General features: G+C 37.9%; 1 long non-coding RNA gene across 1 annotated transcript; it reads right to left on the bottom strand.

Annotated features, from left to right (window-relative positions):
• Nucleotides 1-2,892: 2,892 nt before the first annotated feature.
• LOC112655777 (uncharacterized) lies at nt 2,893-20,022 on the bottom strand. The gene is made up of 4 exons (XR_003133880.2): nt 19,864-20,022; nt 5,527-5,642; nt 3,703-3,724; nt 2,893-3,172 (listed from the first exon to the last, which is right to left on the bottom strand). It is a non-coding gene; the product is annotated as an uncharacterized LOC112655777 (long non-coding RNA).
• Between the last annotated feature and the right edge of the window lie 292 nt (nt 20,023-20,314).

Genomic DNA, 20,314 nt, shown 5'->3' with positions numbered 1-20,314 from the left:
AGGGCTATAATAAAACCTAAAGATATGCACAGACTTCTCAAAAAGCACAGATTTGAGTAGAAATATTTGATGTAAAATTCAAGATGTCCTACAACCCAGTACTTTTACTCCAAGGTATTATACAGCTTAAATGTTTATATCTGCGCTACCCAACATGTGCAAAATGACTAAGGCAGCATTATTTGGTATAGCCCCAAATGGGAAAGAGTCCAGATACTCATCAACAATAGAATGGATGAATTATGGTAGATCGATAGGATGGAATTCTATAAGGCAATAAAAATGAAGGAACTCTTGCTACACAACTAACAACATGATGAAACTCAAACCTTCTTGAGGGGATGAAGCCATAAACAAAAGACTACATTCTATACTAGGGCATTTATTTAAAATTCAACCACAAGCATAAGTATAATGTGATGATAGAATTGAGAAGTTGTTTACCTTTAGAGGTCAGTGTAATGGTGTGAGGGTCTGAGGAAACTTCTAGGATGACAGTATGACTTTATTTTTTTCATTTGGTTCTAGCTACACTGAATTTACATTGAAAAAATCATCACACTGATTTATACTTTCTGTATATTTATATAAAAAATTGAAGGTTGTCCACTTTATGGTTCTGTAACCTTGGACAAACTACTTTCTCTATTCCTCAATTCCCTGATTGGGAAAAGAATGCTTACCTCTTAGGGTTAACATGAAGGTTAGATTAGTAAGTAGACTAAAAAAAAAAAAAAAAAAAAAAAAGGATTAGTAAGTAGACTATGTGTAAAATCACCTGGAATGATGTCTGGAGCATGTATTCCATATGTTTGGAGAAACAGGTGCTTTTACAATAAACAAACAAACATGACATTGCAGGGAGATCCACAATCACCTGACGTCCTTCAGGCCCACCTGGGTTTGTGGAGAGTGATTATCCACGTCACCTCTGTGGACTGAAACACCTATGAAAAGTGTCAAATGAACAAACATTGTTCATTGTTACAAACAGTGTTTGTAAGTTTCTGAGGAATATGGATTGATGCTTTAAATCTGATTCATTCACCTATTCAATCTAGGCATCTATGAGGATCTGTTGTACAGTACGTAGTACACAAAGTGTTGGGATTACCAAGATCAAGAATTAGTTCCTGCCACTGAAAAATGTGTGAAGTCCTATAAGAGGGAACAGGGAGATTAAAAAATGTACTCTTGCAAAATCTGTAAAAGAGCAACTAAGATAACCTCAGAAATGTTTGACCACTAAATATTCTTAATTGGTTTGGGGTTACTTAGGAAAAAGTCCATGTGCTGTGACGTCTTCTTGTTCAAGATTGTTTGACTGATTATTGTGGGTATAAAAACACATAATACAAAATTTACTATCTTAATCATTTGTAAGTGTCCAGTTTAGTAGTATTATGTTCACATTGTGCAATAGATAGGCAGAAATTTTCATCTTGCAAAACTGAAACTCTACACCCATTGTAACAACTTCCCATGCCTCCTCTCCTCAGATCCTGGCAGCTACGATTCTGCTTTCTTTTTCTATGAATTTGGTTACTTAAGATGCTTCATACAAATGGATTAATATTTTTTAAATTAAGAGTAATGCCAGAATTTTCTACTTCCCATCAATTGATGTTCTTAATTACTCTATTATTTATAGTTTTTAAAAATATTTTATTTATTTATTCATTAATTCATTCATTCGTTCGTTCATTCATGAGAGACACACAGAGAGAGAGAGGCTGAGACATAGGCAGAGGGAGAAGCAGGATCCATGCAGGAAGCCTGATATGGGACTTGATCCCGGGACCCCAGGATCATGCCCTGAGCCAAAGGCAGATGCTCAACCACTAAGCCATCCCGGTGCCCCTATTATTTATAGTTTTGAAGTGTTGGTTTACAAAATAGATAAATCTAAAGGTTCTTGTGCTGTGCTAGATTTGAGGCTTGGGGAATTGGATGATCTGCTAACATTTCAGTATGAGTCAAGGGAGATTGCCATGTTCTCCCCAACCTGCCCTGTTGTCATTTTCAGAATCCCATTGCTGGGTAAATGCACCAAAGGCTTGACTTACTTTTGATGTGACAAGGATTAAACCAGAAGAGTCCAATGGATCACTCTCCAGCTCTCTTCCTGCTTTTTCTTAATCTCAGAATTGAGAAAAATTGTGCTTCAACAGTTTTAGCAGCACAATTTTTTTTAACCTGAAGCAGAAATAAGACACATAAGTACATTATCACATAATTTAAAACCTGTGAAAAACAGTATCTTCTTTGTATTTTATAACTTCAAATTTATAAAATTAATTTCACAATCAATATAAATTGAAATTAATGTCAGTGATTTTTAATTTGCTATAATTTGGTTTATAACTCATTTGGGGAACACATGATATACTTACTTATGCTTTTAGGAATATCATTTGTAGACAAAAATGTTGAATAAAAATTTGAAAGCACCTTAAGAGTTGCAGTGGAAGAGCAGTTGTGACCATTTAGAAGTGAGAGTCACATTTTAAGGGCAGAGGAGGAGTTTGTTTATTCAAGGAAATGGAAGTGCAGATAAAGAAGTAAGGAAGACCATTCTGGGTGCAGAGAACTGTGAACAACTTTTACGTTGTTTGTAAATCTAGGTTTCTGTTTTGAGAATCTGGCTGAACAGTAGTGTACCAACTAAGAAAAAAATTAACAGTGGAAATCTATTTGAGGGAAAATAAAATGTTTAGGGGACTAATTTTTGTAGGCAGTTGCATAAGTGAGCTTGAAACGTGTTGCAGATACTAGGCCAAAAACTGGTTCTCAAAAGTAATTGCACATTAGGGAACTTTTAAAAATTATAAAAACCCAAGCCAAATTTCCTGTCAATTTAAGAATTGTTGCGGATATGATGTGTGTGGCATTATTTTTATTTTTAATAATAATAAAAAAAAGAACTCCCAAGTGATCATAAGATGCAGTCAGCTTTGGGAACCACTGATGTGCAGTTAATGGAATAGGGTCATCTGCATGTCGGTTGTAGTCCAAATTACAGGAATGGATGAAATCACAGCAGGAGTGTGTTTTGCAGTTTCATGTCTTCTGTTTGGTCTTCAGACCAGCTTTTGTCACTATTCTGGCCCCAAGAACACTGCCAGAGTGGATTGCATCGGTGGGCTTTCCTGCCCTCTGGGTTTTACAAAGTCTGTCAATTGGAGACATTGAGAAAAATCAGGAGATAGAAGGTGAAAACATATTGATTTCTTGAGCTTCCCCCCTATTGTGTCAGTGATCATTTAAGATTGACTCTGATTCTCTATCAAAGACCACAGTTCCCTCTGGGAGTCCCCATAATCTCTATTTTCCAGACTCCTTCAGACCTAAGGGTAATGAGGTCTCCCACTGTGGCTGTGAGCCTCAAAGTTCTTAACTACCCTCTGTGGATTCCCCTAACCCCTGCCTACCCCTTTGAGATAGTATCTTATAAATGCTTCCCAATTATTTATAGCTGTGGGAGTTTGCCACCTGTCTCATGCTAAGCCCTTGGCTGACCAGATAGTATAAGACAAGTGTGGGCTGAAGATGGAATCTAAGGGAATGATGGAATCTCTTCACAGGATGGGTAAAGGAGAGAGAAGGGGAGCCAAGTGTAATGAGGAGGATTGAGGAAGGTGTTGGAGATAGGATCAGAAGGACCAAAGAGTTTAAGTATACAGAAAGGAAAATGTCCATTACCTTGGTCATGGGAGGCTGCTTCCTGATGAGTTTTGTGGTGCATGGACAGCAAAAACCAGATGACAGGAGACCAGGGAATGAATGCAAGTGGAGAAATGAAGACAGTTATTTGGCAAATTTGATGACAGGAGGAAGAAAAAGTTTGGAATTTATTAAAGAGAAGACTTGTTTATTGATATTGCCAAACACTTATAATGAAAACTATGTTCCCTCTCCAGGGGTTGAGACAGGATATTAATAATATCAAGAGACCCTATGGGGTATGTGCGGTGTACACAATTGTACTCTTAAGTGTTAGACTTTGTCGACCACTTAAGAAAAAACACCAAAGAGTTAAGTTTGGGTTGAAAAACTGAACAAAGACAAAGACAAAATACAGAAGAGGTATGAATAAAACCCAGGCTATCTGAGCTAGCCAAAATGATTCCTGGATTAAGTCAGCAGACATGAATATCTGGACATTACTCATTACCCTCTCTCCCCTTTTCCCTGAAGACAGTTTGCTAAGTTAGGCCTTGCGGTGATATTGCTTTATTTGGAAGGGTATTTTAAGAAACCACCCTAGAAACTTGTTTTTAAAAATGATAGTAATTAGGTCGCATACAGTGTCTACCTTAGGAGAGTAACTCTGGAAATTATTTTCTTTAGTAGTTAGAACAGTTCTCTTTCATTTCACATCAGCTGCCTTGCTTTTCACACAAGGACTTTGCTTTTGAAAACTACCAGTATTTTCTACTTTCCTTCCACTGCTGAGAGAGTTGAGCTTGAAACTCCCTCTTCAGAAGGACAATGACTTGACAGGCAAATTTTGTGGATTAACTTTGTTTCTGGCTTTTTATTTAAAAAAAATCATTTCTTATCTCGTTTTCCTGGTTTAAAAATAAAACTTATTTTGCTTCTGGTACATAAGCAAATTATTTTTTCTCTATTTTTAGGAAAAGACTAATTTTAAAGCTTTAAATAAATAAACCTAACAACATAAAAGGGCATGAACATTGTAAGGTACTAAACACTATGCTTGGTTTGTGTTTGGAATTGTGTGCTGTTTCTCCCCTATCCGTTTGTCCTATGATTACGTTCTAATTGGTCACAACATAGTTACACCTAAGGCTGCACTCGAGTGCTGTCACCAAGTGGAGAAATGGCCGTTTCCTTGATTTAATCTCATCAGTCAAAACAGGGAATCTTGACAATTCAGCCTGCTGATTTGTTTACATTTATGAAATTAACTGACCTAGTGCCAAATCCCTCCCCTCTTCTTCATTTGCTTTAGAGGATTTCAAAAGAAAGAAAAAGTAAATGAATGAAAGAAAGAGAGAGGAAACATTAGCTTTTCATTCAGCTTAAGGATAGCATTTAAGATCCTGGCAAGGGATCCCTGGGTGGTGCAGCGGTTTGGCGCCTGCCTTTGGCCCAGGGAGTGATCCTGGAGACCCGGGATCGAATCCCACATCAGGCTCCCGGTGCATGGAGCCTGCTTCTCCTTCTGCTTGTGTCTCTGCCTCTCTCTCTCTCTCTCTCTCTGTGACTATCATAAATAAATAATTAAAAAAAAAAAAAAGATCCTGGCAAAAAGGAAATGTAGATTTTTTTTTCCTGTGGACAATGTACAGATGCTACATAACTGAACTGTCACCATGATATGGTTCAGTGCAGAAGAGTGTAGGCTCTGGGAATAGAACTCCAGAGCCTTTGTGTGTGTGTGTGTGTGTGTGTGTGTGTGTTCCATTGACTTTTAACAATAATTTGGTCTTAACAAAGAACGTATATAAAGTCATATAACGTGGATATCATTAATCTAGTTTGAGGAGAGATAATACTAACCTTAAAGTTGGCATGAGGGTTTGTCCGAGATGGACAGGGACCCAGGAGACTGGCAAGTCATGGCCTGTGGTCATCTGCTGCAGGCACATAGAGATTCTTCATTGTCAGGAAAGGCACTGCCAGTGAAAGATTTTGAAATGGAGGGGAAAAAAGAAAGAAAAAGAAAAACAGCTTCCCATGTATTACACAATAATCTTCCAGGTTATCTGCTGTAGGCATTTTGTGAATGAGGTAGAACTACTTAAGCCGTAGATAATTGACAGTAATTAAAGTGACCTCTGTCCATAGAAATGTAATTGAATTTCTGTCTCCAGAAGGGACAGCTGATTCCTGAACACCCCCCACCTCCATGAAAAAAGCCAGTTTTATATCCGTTTGTAAATTCATTTGAGTGTTTCTGATTTACGTATGTGGTAGTGGAAAAACATTTTTCCCTCTATCCTTCGGTGTTTTAGGCTAGGACCTCCAGTAATGGAAGATTCACAGGAGAAAAACACATCGGTTTCATGTGTATACCTCTTTGTATGCATGAGAGTAACTCCCTGATGGCCCTTAAATACTATCTGTGGTTTAAGACAAAGGAAGATCTAGGCAGGGGGTCAGGTGGGAGGTTGGGTGTTACTGGGAGGTCACCTGGAGAATCACAGGAAATAGAGTTAAGGTTGTATGCAGATCTAAGTCAATGACTTCTCCATTGTTAAGAGTTTCTAGAGATTGAGTCTTGCCCCTCTTCCTAATATGGAGAGGCAGACATCCTTATAAATTGAGATTTCCCTTATAATGTTTTGTAAATATTCCTTACAAAAATATTCTTTCTGCTGTTTTCTGAGATTTTTCTGTGTCTACAGTCTCAAAAATAATCAGCCTAAAAAAAATCAGTATGCCCAAGAGGTATGTTTTGGGGTGGCATATTGTGCTCCCTTTCACTTAAGATGTGCCTTCTTCATATTTTGAATTCCATTTCCAACCAATTGTAGCATCTTCTTGGTTTCTTCACTAGTTGCAGAGTTAAATAACGTATTTGATGTGTTCTTTTGATATATGTATGTATCTCACGATACTGCCCTTAAAAAATAAGTTATTGTTCAACACTAACATAGTTTCTTTTAAGTAATGCTCTTCTGTGTACTTCTTAAATATCATGTTTTCGGGGAACCAATTACAGCGGAGATTTATTTTAGCCATCATTTTATATGTATCTATGTATCTATGCTCTTTAGAGAAGAGTAATTCATCGTGAAGAATAAATGGACCCAATTTTACAGATATATATGTATATATATATGTTATAAAATGATGCCTTAAAAATATAGCATTCAGTGACTCAGTAGATGGTCTTTCCATCATTTGTATTTTATAAACTAGTGGCATTAAGGAAACTAAAACCTGAAGGCAAGACGATTAGTGGCTCCTAGCCCTGAAGAAAGTAGCATAAGAGACCGCTGGGTAGGGCAATGTGGCTAGATGAAAGCAGAGCTTCTGTGAAACAACTAATTTTTACTTTACAATGCCAGCATGCTAAGAGAAGGCTTTCCTGGGTAATTGCTGGAAATTTCCTTGAGGAATGGCTGTCTTATTTTAATCAAATGATATGCAGTGCATTTGAAACTGAGATCTATTTATGCCTGAGATTAGAGGAACATAATGGTATAAGAATTCATGTAATGCCATCCTCAGCATCCATATTCAACCAAACTAAAATGGATACAGAAACATGCATTATTTATTCCGTTGTAAGTGCCTGATTAAGGAATTCCGCAGACCCATCAACAAGTCAGACAAGGGTTTAACAACAATCCTATTGTTAGTGTCTCTGGCTTTTATTTGTTCTTATCATATAAACAGGCAATTTCTATATTGTTGGTCCAACCAGATTCAAGGTCTCAGTGAACAAGGCTTTGATGTTTGACAGCACCGTGTGGTCCACATAGTATGCTTATTGATTTAATTGAATTAGTTGCTTCCAGTTAAAAGAAAGGAAAAAAGAAAAGAAAGAAAAGAAAAGAAAAAAAGAAAAGAAAAGAAAAGAAAAGAAAAGAAAAGAAAAGAAAAAAGCAGGTGATTTTACATACAAATTAGATTTCCAGCCTCTAAAGAACAATTGTGAAATTTCCCAGTTCTGGTCCCCGGGCTCCCATGGTGATACCATGTGCAGAGGCAGCCTTTCTGAGACTGGGCATGTTCTCTCCACTGCTCTGCCTCCTGGACTGACATTGACCATATGACATATCCAATTACTGACTTGTGCTATTGTTTTTCTTATAGTTAGGAGAAAAGTGAAGTATTTCTCGTAGACATGTCTCTGTCCAAAAGGAAAATATGAAAAATAGACCAAGACAACTGTACAGAAAGGATGCATGATGCAGTTTTATGAATGAGAAAAGAAATCCCAATAGAATTGTTTTTGAATCTAATAGAATGAATGATGCTACAGTGAGATGTTCAAAACACGTTGACAGTGATGAGTCTGTCACTCTCTCCTTTTGTTGATATGGACCCTGCCTGGCTCCTGGGGAGACTTGAATTTGCAGTTCCCAGAGGAGGGTGACACTCTGTGCTTGAGACTTTGTCTAGTACTTTACGTCCATTTGCATTTTTAAAAAAACTGTTATTTACTAGAGGGAGTGAGCACTTGGGCACTGGGGGTGGCAGAGAAAGAATCTCAAGCAGAGCATGGAGCCGAAGTCAGGGCTCCATGTCACAATCCTGAGGTCACAACTTGAGCTAAAATCAAGGGTCAGGGTCTGAGGCTCAACTGACTAAGCTACCCAGGTTCCCCAAGTTCATTTGCATTTTTAATGGATCAGCAGTTCATCTTTAACAGCTTCAAGTTTGACTTAAAATTAAAAAATAGTTCAGTTTTCTTGGACTGCCAAAACAGAATTTCACAGACTAGGTGGCTTAAATGTCAGAAATTTTACTGTTCTGGATGCTGCAACTGCCACATCAGGGTGCTTCAGCTTTGGTTCCTGGTGTGGCGTCTGTGTGCACACAGGACCTCTGCTTACTGTGTGCTCAGGGGGACAGAGAGTGAGCTCTCAGTGTCTCTTCTTCTGAGGACCCTAATCCCATCCTGAGGGCCCCACCCTCATGATCCATGTCACCCTAATCACAAAGGTTCCATCTCCAGATCCTGTCACATTGAGCTATTATGTGGGGGTGAGAGCTTCAGCTTGTGAGTTTGAGGGGGACTCAAACATTCTGTAACATGCGTTAAAATTTACCTCATTCTGAGTGTTTGAATAAAGGCTTACTTTGTCGTTATCCCAAAATGATGACTAAATCCTTATATTTTATTGTGTTTACTTAAGTTAAAGAAACTTGGACTGTTTCTTTCTTTCCTGCCTTCCCCACAGATTTCAGCTTATATACACAAATAATGCAGAATATATAAATACTAAACCACTTACCAAAATAAATGGTTGTCAGAAAATATTATACTTCTTTTAAATAAAATTCATTAAAGTCATTTCAGTAAATATTCTTGTCATTCCTCCTCACCACCCTCCCAGTGGAAAGTTTAAACTATGCTGTACCTGTAAAAGATATTTTAAAATTTGATTTATTGCATTCAAACTTGAACGACTAACCAAACCTATCTCTTAATGCCTAAAGTCCCAATGACTTTTTATTGGATCAGAATACAAATATAGAATGATTGTAGTATAAGCTTCCAAGAAATATGTAAGTAGCCACTATGATTATCTCTTGCCCTTTATCAGCTGGAGTCAACTTGAATATCTCCCAGGAAAGAGATCTCAGTAAGTCTTAAACACATTTTCATTTCACAAATTTGCATTTGTGGTTGTTAGAAAATCATTTTTACATTCATTTGAATCAATGGATCCATGTTCTGTCCACTAGAACAACACAAACAATATATTCTATTCCTATATAATAGCCCTTTACTTTTTTTTTTTTGAGAGAGAGAGAGAGTGAGAGTGGGGGCAGAGGCCAAGGGGGAGAGAGAGGGAAATCTGAAGCAGGTTCTGTACCCAGCCTGATGCCCAAGGGGCTCCATCTCACAACTCTGAGCTCGTGACCTGAGCCAAAATCAAGAGTCAGACACTTAACTTACTAAGCCACCCACGTGCCCCAGCCCTTTACATTTTTAAAAGCAATTACTATGGCTCCTTGATTTTTATTTGTCTTCCTGTTCTTCCCCATGTGTCTGGGCAGCATGCTTTTCCAGATTCTCTTCTCTGCTTCCTATGACCTTTGTCCACATCTTTCTGAAAGCCTTGAGCATTGTTGTGTGGATCTTCCCATTAGGGTCAGTTCAGCCTGGCCCACATAGGAGCTACTGCTTCTTCTGATAGAAACTTTGGGATTGTTTTAGTGTCATAAAAAAAGATTTCAAGTTATATTCCTAGGCGCTGAGCTAGATCTCTCTGATTCTATACTTGAAATCGGCTTTCAAAGTTAAATTAAGAATTTTGAAATCTTATACTTTTTAGAGCCAAAGGGAACATTGCAATCATCTGTAGATTAGGATTGATATTCCAGTTTCACTGTCTAATAATTATGTGGCTTTGAAGAAGTTAACTTCCTGGGACCTCTCTTTTCTATTTTGTAATCTGAGAATGGTAATGTCATCTCTCCCTACCTTACAGGACTTTAGTGGGGATCAAGTAAAAAATACCTATGAAAGTCCTTTGAAAAGAATATACAACACAGGGTGTCACTGGTTTAGACATGTATCCCTTGATCCTATATTTGCATTCCATTACTTTGGTATCCTTGCCCTTCATGAAAACCAGACTTCTCAAATAAGGGATTATGTGGGTTTCCTCCAAGTTCAACCATTTCTCTGACACCAACTGAGAGTTCAATGATTAAAATCAATTCTGACACTAACAATCTAGAGTTAAAAAAGACACTTCTCTCCCCTGCAGAATAAAGGCTTAGTTGTACAAGACTGTCCCCACTATAGACACCACATGCCAAAGGGAAGTCCTGTCTACCCACACTTCTCAGCAAATGTAAATTTGAGGTTTCCATGATCCATCTTCAAGTTTGATGATTTGCTAGAATGACTCCTAGCACTCAGAAAGATGCTATACTTAACAGTTTATTGTGAAGGATTGAAGCAGAAGAGACAAACTGGCCATTCCACCTTCCCCACATCTGTGTGTTTGCCAACCCAGAAGTTCTCTGAATATTTTTTTAATAGAATTTTTATAAGTCAATGTTAAGTGTCCCTTCCCTCCCTGAGGTTAAAGGCGGGGCTGCAAGTTCCTACCCTCTAATCATATATTTGGTCTTTCTGGTCACCAGCCTCCATCCTAAAGCTGTCCAGTCACCATAAACTAAACTGTGATGGAAGAAAGCTGGCTTATTATGAATAACAAAGACATTCAGGAAATTCCTAGGGTTTCAGGAGTTCTGTGTTAGGACCTGGAGACCAATCCCAAATGTATACGCTACAGGTATCAATACTCATGTCTACTATTTTCTTTTACCTATTCCTCAACTGACAATTTTCCTCTGCCCCTTCACTCTACTGAGATAATTTTCTGCTTTTGACTCTCTTATTTTTACTTAAGGCCCTCAGGAGCACCCAGAGCAGTTAACCTTTTATCTTTCTTGAAATCACTACCTCTCTTTGGAGACTGGAATACTGGAACTTCCTTCTTTTCCTTCTCTAGTTCTGACTATTCCTGTTTTGTTTCCTTGGAGACATGTTAATGAGGGAGTAAGTAAGATGTTATAACTAGCTCCAAGAGAATTTGACACACAGAGATACCAATTCTCCAGGGGACACAATGTGCTTATAGTGTCATGAACAGTAATTATTTGCATGCCTATGGAAGGAAATATTTGCATTATTACCAATTTGTTACAACTTCAGTTCTATCTCTGCAGAACTGTAAAACAACCAAAGATGCACATTCCTATAGAATCCGATAATCACCCAGAGGTTCTGCTAGACTAACTCTCAGCATTTTACTGAAAGGACACTCAGTAATTTCTGGAGCCCATTTCCTGAACTTCCCTACTCTGATGAATTAATCTCTAAAGGATTCTAGATCACAGCAAGACAAGTCTCACCAGATTTGACCTAATGATTTACCTAGCAGCAGCTGAATTTAAATTAAGCATATGAGCATCCTTAACTTTGGTTCGTAGATCAAAATCAATCAATTATTAAGGTACTACTAAGACCAGGAAGTAACGTTGTATCTGGGAGTTTCATGAGGAATCCTGGATTAGGATTTTAAAAGCCTCTGTGATGTGCTATTCCAAAACCAGAAAACCAAACCTATGAAAGCCTCTTCACCAGACTTAGCCTGCATTTCTGGTATTCAGATGGATTCCTCAAATTAGTTAAGGTTTGTGATGTGCCAGGAATTGACCTTTGTTACCACCTGAGGCCAAAGTTACCTGAAAATTTTTCCAGGAAAGGCTCCACATGTAAAGTCAACCATGTTACTTAGCAGTGGGCTTGTCAGGCCTGATTAAGTACTCCAAGTAAGGTCTTCCTGGCACAATTAAACTGTCAATTATATCCTAGTAAAGTGGAAGATAGATTCTTAGAGAACTCATGGAAATATCTACACATTTCTGTAAAACATTAGGGGATTTAGTGAGGTTTCTGACTTGTGAGGAGTAAGAATCAGACACCTTTAAAAATGGTTTCTTTCATCTTCAAAAGCAGTTTACAAAATTGAAGATTAGATCTGCTTCAAAGAAAGAGAAAGGGCTCTGTTACATATGTTTTAGAACATTAAAATAACATTTGCAATATGCCCCCAAATTTTCATTTCCCTTATCAGTGCACACTTATGTGATTAATTCTTTCTCTGCAGTTTCCTGCTTTCATAAGGAAGTCTGCTTTTGGATCATCAAGTATACTGAAAAATCTGACTCTGTTTACTGCTACTGACTGAGAATGGTGAAGCATTATTATAACCAAACTAAGATGATTTTGGGTAGTCATGGGGAGTGACTTCCAAAGCCATGACTCCCCAAGCAAAGGTGAATGTTTTTGTTTTTGTTTTTTTGTTTTTTAATTTAGGGTTTTAAGTTAGATAGAGCAGACTTGTCATATATAGAGGTGGGTATGCCCCTTAAGGAAACATTCCCACACACACATTATATGTTATGTAAATGAGGCTTGTGCTCCTTCTTGGGCAGAGACTTTCGTATTATAATGAGGTAAAGGTAACTGTCGGTCACTTCATAGGCCACTCCATAGTCCATCTATATAGAAGCTTGTTGGAGGTCAAGTTCAAACTAGTCTGGTGGTCTGGGCAATTGTTACTGCTTGAGGACTAGTTTTGGTTTCCATCATGGGATGTTACTCCTGTCAGGTTTTTTGCCTGAATTAAGAGAGAAGCTGGAAAGAAGAGATTAAGGAAACATCTGGAATAGAGTTCGGTGAGTACAAGCAGGTGGGCAGTAAAGGTCAGGTCTTGGGGTTCAGCTGGTGACACTGTCATCTCAGAAGCCTATACATGAGAGGTCATTCTGGAAATATCAATAACTAAAAGTTCCTGGATACAGATTTTTCCATGAGACTCTGAAACTGTCCTTCTGTCTCTAAGACATGAACTGTGGTGTGAGGCTTGCATCAGAGTGTTCAGATGAGCAGTGATGTAAAAAGAAGCTAACTATGGATTGCAAAAACTGAACATCTGTAGGTAATTTATTATAATAGCTAACAGTATCAGAACAGAGGAAAGAGGGATTTTTCATTAGGGTACACTACACAATTATTTTGTATGGGTTTGGTAATGTTTCCTTAAAGGTAAGAATATATCATGGATAGCCAGAGAATTGGCAAATCTCTAGGGTCTTCCCATAAATTGTATACTTTCTGAAATATTTATATATATATATATATTTTGAAATATTTATATTAATAACTGTTATGGACTGAGTTGTGTCCCCGCCAAAGTTCATATGTTTGAGATTTAACCTCCAAAGCGATGGTATTTGGAGATTGGATCTTTAAGGATATTATTAAGGGTAAGTGATATCAGAAGGATGGGGTCCCAATGCAGTATGATTGGTGTCCTGACAAGAAGTGAGAGAGACACCAGGGATGCACATGCACATACAAACAGGCCAGAGGAAAGAGATGGCCATCTGAAAGCTAAGGAGATAGAAATCACCAGAAACCAGCCCTGCCAACACCTTGATCTTGGAATTCTGGTCTCCAGATCTCAAGAAAATGTTGTTCTCCTTTAAGCCATCCAGCCTGTGGCATTTTGTTATGGACACCTGAGCAGACTGATACCATAACAGTTTCCCGTTTAAACATTATCTGGTAATTCTGTAGCATTTCCTTTGATTTAACAACTCTCCCTACAGTGCTGCGGGGAGTTTGGTAATATGGCATATATCAAACCTAATTATTTCTACTATCTTTCTTTTTATGAGGTAAAGAACAAATCTTGTGATTACCCAGGGACTTTTAAGTATAGTTTTAAGTGTAAAAGATAAACAAAATTTTATTTTTCCATTATTTAATATACAGTCTTAGACAAAATCTAAAGAATTTGTAGCAGAGTCTGTTTGCCCAAAGCACAGCAAAGCTCATCATTGAGACGTTGAGTATGCAACAAGGAAAGGGTATATTCATGAGGCAGCTGAACAAGTGTTTTATAATCATAGGGGTGGGGATTACATACATATTGGTGAAAGGGCAGGAGAATTTAGGACTGTTTATGAGGAGGAAAGAGGGAACGTGTGCATTGAGCAAACAGAGCTATAGCACATATTCCGTGTTCACATGGGGGGAGACTTCACATTAAAATGAGACACAATTCAGCCCCTGATACCAGGATAAGAGCTCTAGATTTAAGTATATATATTACTTTAATTTGTCAGAGATGTCTTCAGTTATATGAATCTGGAATCTTAAAATGTTTGTTAGGTATGTGATAATTTTTTTTTTAATCTAGTCTGTTTAATTTATTAGAAGTTATTTTTTCTAATTTTCCTTGAAGTTTGACAATAGTGGATATATTGAGTGCTTATTTATCTTTATGAACTAATTTAAATAGTTTCTTTTTAATTTAAGGAAAGCATTTCATGTTGGCAAGAGGAAGTCAAGTCCTTTCTTAATCACAGACACAACATCAGAGAGCTCGTAACTTCATTCAGACACTTCAGCCACACACCAAAAATACAAACATATCAAAAAGCTTTTGTATGGGATCCCTGGGTGGCGCAGCGGTTTGGCGCCTGCCTTTGGCCCAGGGCGCGATCCTGGAGACCCAGGATCGAATCCCACATCGGGCTCCCGGTGCATGGAGCCTGCTTCTCCCTCTGCCTGTGTCTCTGCCTCTCTCTCTCTCTCTGTGACTATCATAAATAAATAAAAATTGAAAAAAAAAATATTAAAAAAAAAAAACAAAAAGCTTTTGTATTATTTCCCAACACGTAGGAAATCCTCAGTTGATCTGAGCTCACAAACAGAAAAATAGGTGGCCTCATAAATGAGATGGTCTCTCATCCTTCAGTTAATAAGGAGTAGATCTACAGAGATACTTGAGTTGTCAGGTTATAAGACCAAATTCCTGTTTCCTTCAGTAGGGAGTACATTACCCGGCATGTGATAGTCGGGGATAAAATAAAACACAAAGTCAGTAGGAAGAGAACGGTACAGAAACAGAGTTAACAGGGTTAAAGTTTTACTGCCACTTGTGATTCTCTCCAGGAGGCAGGAGACCTAGTGCAAGGCCTAAGTGAACCATCAGGTGCACTCCTCTAGCAGCTACACTTGACAGGCATTGATAAGTTACAAGCTGAGCATTTGCACAGATGACCTGTCTACCTCTAAATGTGCTAATACATAATTTCCAAAAGGATAAAGTCTCACGCAAATTGAAAATAAACACATCACAATTGTATTCAACATATCAATGAGCGAACCGGTAAGATGTTGAAATCAGTTCTCACAAATTTATATTTTCAAAACCCCTGGTTCCACTGACCCAGACCCTTTCAACGATCGCTTATTGGACATTCCATCTGGAGACCTTAAATGCCTCTCATATGCTACCTTGGCCAAAAGGGAATTCATGATTTTGCCTTCTTAAACCTCTTCCATTCCTTTTCTAGTATTTTCTGCTTCTGGCAGCAGTTCCATTTTATGTCAAATTAATTATGTCAGAAATCTAAAGCTAATACTTGAATCCTTCTTCCTATACTTCTATGTGTTATAATATTCAGTCTATTACTGAGTTTTGTGGATTTTACTTCCTAAATATCCCTCTCGTTTGTCTCCTTCTATCGTCCGCCGATCCTGCTGCATCATCATCTGTGGTTCACCAATACCTTGCACGCAGACTGAAGCATTAGCCCCATTTCTGCCCATTCCACCACTACCTTGGGCAGCCTCTTATCCATCCAAATAATTTCTCATGTATCAGCCAGAATAATACTTGTCAAATGCAGATCTGATGATTTATTCTACTACTAAAAGCCTTTTATGATTTCCCATTGTTATTAGGTAAGACCTCAGCCCTGTGCCTGGCCTGCTTAGTCTCTGCTACTGTTCAGCCTTCTGTCCTTCTCTCTAGTGCATCGTGAACCAGGCTCCCTTTCTTTCTGGTTCAAGCTTCACTAATTTCTTTACATGTATTTCAGGGTCTTCCCACCACAAGATATTGGAGGTGCTGTTTTCTTTTCTTGGAATGTTTTCTCTAACTCTTCCACTCTTGGTTCATGCCTATCAATCACTCAAGTTCATGTCATATCTAATGTTGTCACGGCTCTCTTCCTTGAGTGCTAAGAGAAGACCAGATGCCCACTTTTCTCCCATGGCACTTAAAAAGGATTGTAATTTTACACTGAGTTTTGTGATTATTTGAGGGTTTTCTTTTACATTGCACTGTGTCAGGAAAGCAGGGCTGTGTTCATTTCTACATTCCCTTCTTTTACTAGAACATAGGATGTAGTTTACCAGCAATGTGAGCATCATTCGGTTACAGATTACTGAAATCTTCAAAAAATTTTATTTATTTATTTATTTATTTATTTATTTATTTATTTATTTAGACACAGCATGAGCAGGTGAGGGAGGGGCAGAGGGAGAAGGAGAGAGGGAATGTCAAGCAGACTCCATGCTGAGCACAGAATGCGACTGGGGGCTCAATCTCACAACCCTGAGATCATGACCTGAGCAGAAACTCAGAGCGGACACTCAACTGACTGTGCCACCCAGATACCCCTGAAATGTGTTTTGAACTCAGTCTTCTCAGTAAGATCATGGGAATGATAATACTACCATTCATATAAATGTTTTTGAGAATTAAAGAATACATTCAAATAATTCTTGATACTCTTTAAGCATTCCAGTATCAACTGTCATTCAGATTTCCTTCAGTATATCAGGGAACCCTAGAGAGGGTTCACTACTTAAAAAATATCACTGACCTTACTGTTAGATCAGTTAGGACTAGATTCACTCCCTGGTAACAGGAAATTGGTGTGGTGGATTAAAAACAGAGTATTTATCTTGTGCAACAGGGAATGCACAGATAGGTAGGCAAGGTCTTGACAGCAAGAAGCAAACTCCTGGTAACCCCTCACAGGGAGGACATGGGATAGCACCTCTGGGCAGAAAAACAAGACAGAAAGGAAGTCATCTCAGCAGGCTTTGATTTTCCTGGGGAGGAGGGAAAATCAAATTTTTATCCCCCACACTCTCTGCAATGGATATAGACAAGGCAGTAGGGAAGGAAAGAGGAGATGGGTCCATTAACTGCAAGTGCCTGCACACATATCCTGAGTTTACCCCAGAGCGAGATGGCCACGCCAGGCATTCATTAGGGTATACCATCAGTTCCTCATCTCTGTGATTCTGTGATGTGTGAGAAGTTAGTTTTGCCTGAATTGTTATAAATATAGCATTGCAAATCACCATCTTGAAAAGTTCTGTGAAATGAACGTGGTGGTTCTCTTTTGGGACAGAGTCAGACCATTAGAAAGATTGTCCCTTAAGGAGAAATACCAATTCAGAGCTGGTGTGAAGTAAGCATTTTCAGTAACAAAAGAAATGCTTCTCATTTTTGAACTGCACAGGCAACTCTTATTTTTTTGAATTCCAAAACTGCAACTTGACAAGAGAGAGAAAAATATTTTCTTTTCTGAAGGCTGCCAAGAATAAAGGCTATTCTCATTTGTTAAAATAAGAGGAGGTAATAAGTTAAAATAAGCATACTCTGACCTTATTTTCGAGCCCAACACTCTAGAAAAGCACTCCTTTTAAAGTGAAAGGAAGTTCAATTATTTTTGCAGTCATTGCTTTTTTATAGGCCCTTGTTATCTTTCAGTTTGATTCCTAATAGAGTTTAATAGCTGCAAAGATAATTTTTGAAACCTATTGCTGGATACTTAAGCATCCCTTCTGTCTTTCGGCATTCTTGCAAGAGAATGACTTTTTGGGTTTAAACCATTCTTGGGTGCAGATCTTTCCATTCTAGTAGTTGGACACATGCTTATATAAAGATCACCATATGCTATTCTCATAGAGAAATGTGAGCCATAATGATTTAATAATGATGAAAAAGAGACAACGGGCCCAAATGAAGCCACTTGCACTAAGCTCCATGGCACCCAATGGAGGCTTAGTATCTAACTTAATTACAGTCCGGCCTCCCTCCAGTCAGACTGGAGCTACCTGATTAGCATAGCAGGTGATTTGCATGGTAGACTCCTGCCATCTCCTAAAGAAAGGTGACCTTGCCACATACAATCAGCTCTTTGCTAGAATAACCTCCTTGTCCCATGCCTTCCACCTGTGGAAATCCTTCGTTCTATAAAGCTCTTCAGTGCTCCTTTCAATTTGCTGGATAGGATGCTACTGATTCATGAGTCATGGAATAAAGATCCAGCGAGATCCTTAACATTTACCTTAAATCTTGAAAATTACTTTAAAATTTACTCAGTTGAATGTTTTTTTAACAGATCCTGCACTACTAAATGGGCTAGAAGCTTCTACTACCCTGACTTTTCCTACGTATTATCTGAAGCTATGACACTGCATTCAAAAGCCACTATATTCTGTTCTTTTTTTGTGATAACACATTATAAAGGGCAGACTCTCTAAACCTTAGAATAACTGAGAAAACAAAATACAAAATATTTATTATGAAGCTGAATTGTCACTTTTTACTCAATATGCTGCTGCAAATAAACCAGAGTCATTTGGTCAATGTAGATAATTTGTTATGCCTCGATGATTCTTATAAATCCTGACTGAATGTCTATGACTGTTTCCCTAAGAGTAGAATAATGAGAGAAGATGACTAAAAACCACTTTCTTCTGTTCCTTTTCTTTATAATTTTCCTCTTTCATAGACTAATTTGACTAATTTGACTTTTTATTTTATTTTTTTGTAAGAATAACCATTTAAGTTTTGAGTAGTTATGAAGTTACAGAAAAATCACAAGAGTACAGAAAGCTCTCACACCCCAACCTGGCTTCTGGTATTAACATCTTACATTAGTATGGTACACTTATTCTAATTAATGTACCCATATTGATACATGATTTTTAACTGAAGTCCATATTTTACTCAGATTTCTTTACACTTTTACCTAATATTTTATGTTTCTAATGTTGTTCCAGGTTTCCATTCAGGATACCACAGGACTTATAATTGTCTTGTGTCATTAGGCTCCTCTTGGCCATGACAGCTCCTAAATTTTTTCTTGTTTTTTTTTTTTTTTTTCTTTTTTGTAGAATGTCCCTTTCTGGATTTTTTTAAAAGATTATTTATTATATATTTATTCATGAGAGACACAGAGAGAGAAAGAGAGGCAGAGACACAGGCAGAGGGAGAAGCAGGCTCCAAGCAGGGACTCAATCCTGGGACTCAAGGACCACACCCTGGGCTGAAGATGGGGCTAAACCGATGAACCACCTGGGCTGCCCTGGATTTTTTTTTTTTTTTTTTTTGCATACTTTTGTCACTATGAGATTAGGCTTAGAGATTCTGGAGAGGAAAATCAATGAGGCGGAGTACCATTTTCATCAGATCATATCACAGATGCACATTATCAACATGGCTCACAGCTACTGATGTTAACGTTAATCTCCTGGTTGAGGTGGTGTTTCTCATGTGTTTCTACTATTATTAGTTCTCATTTCCGTTCTGTAGTTTTTTGGAAGAAGTCACTATGAGCACCCATACTTAAGGAGTAGAAAATTATGCTCCATATTCTTGAGAACAAAGTATCAATATAAATTATTTGGAATTCATCTTAATGAGAGATTTATCCTTTCTCCCCAATTTATTTACTTACTGAATCATTTGCTTATATTAATCTGGATTCATGGATATGTATTTTAACTTTGTGATATAATGCAATCCTACCTACCTTATTTCCCTTTGCTCAAATGGTTCCAGTTTTGGCCATTTGGCACTTTCATTCAGGTGCTCTGTCCTTTTGACATTATTGTGGATTATTGGGATGCACTTCCTTACTTTCTGGCACTTCAGTATGCTGCAGGCTAATTTTATATATCACTAATCCCAGCCATTTCTCCAAGTTTGTGGCAAGTGCATTGCATCATAAATCTGCCATTGTAGCATCATACAAAGTAGTTTCACTCCTGCCATCCCAAATCCTGTGTGCTGTCCCCTCTGCATGGAACTCTTTGCAACCACTAATCTGTTACTGCCTCTATACTTTTTTTCCATCCAGAATGTCATAAAAATTGGATCAGACACTATGTAGGCTTTTCAAACTGCTTTTTATTTTTTAAATTTTTTTTATAGATTGTATTTATTTATGAAAGAAACAGAGAAAGACAGAGAGGCAGAGACAC

Source organism: Canis lupus, chromosome 22 (genome assembly GCF_003254725.2).
Source record: "Canis lupus dingo isolate Sandy chromosome 22, ASM325472v2, whole genome shotgun sequence".
Classification (NCBI taxonomy): domain Eukaryota; kingdom Metazoa; phylum Chordata; class Mammalia; order Carnivora; family Canidae; genus Canis; species Canis lupus.
This window is presented reverse-complemented; position numbering and strand designations above follow the sequence as displayed.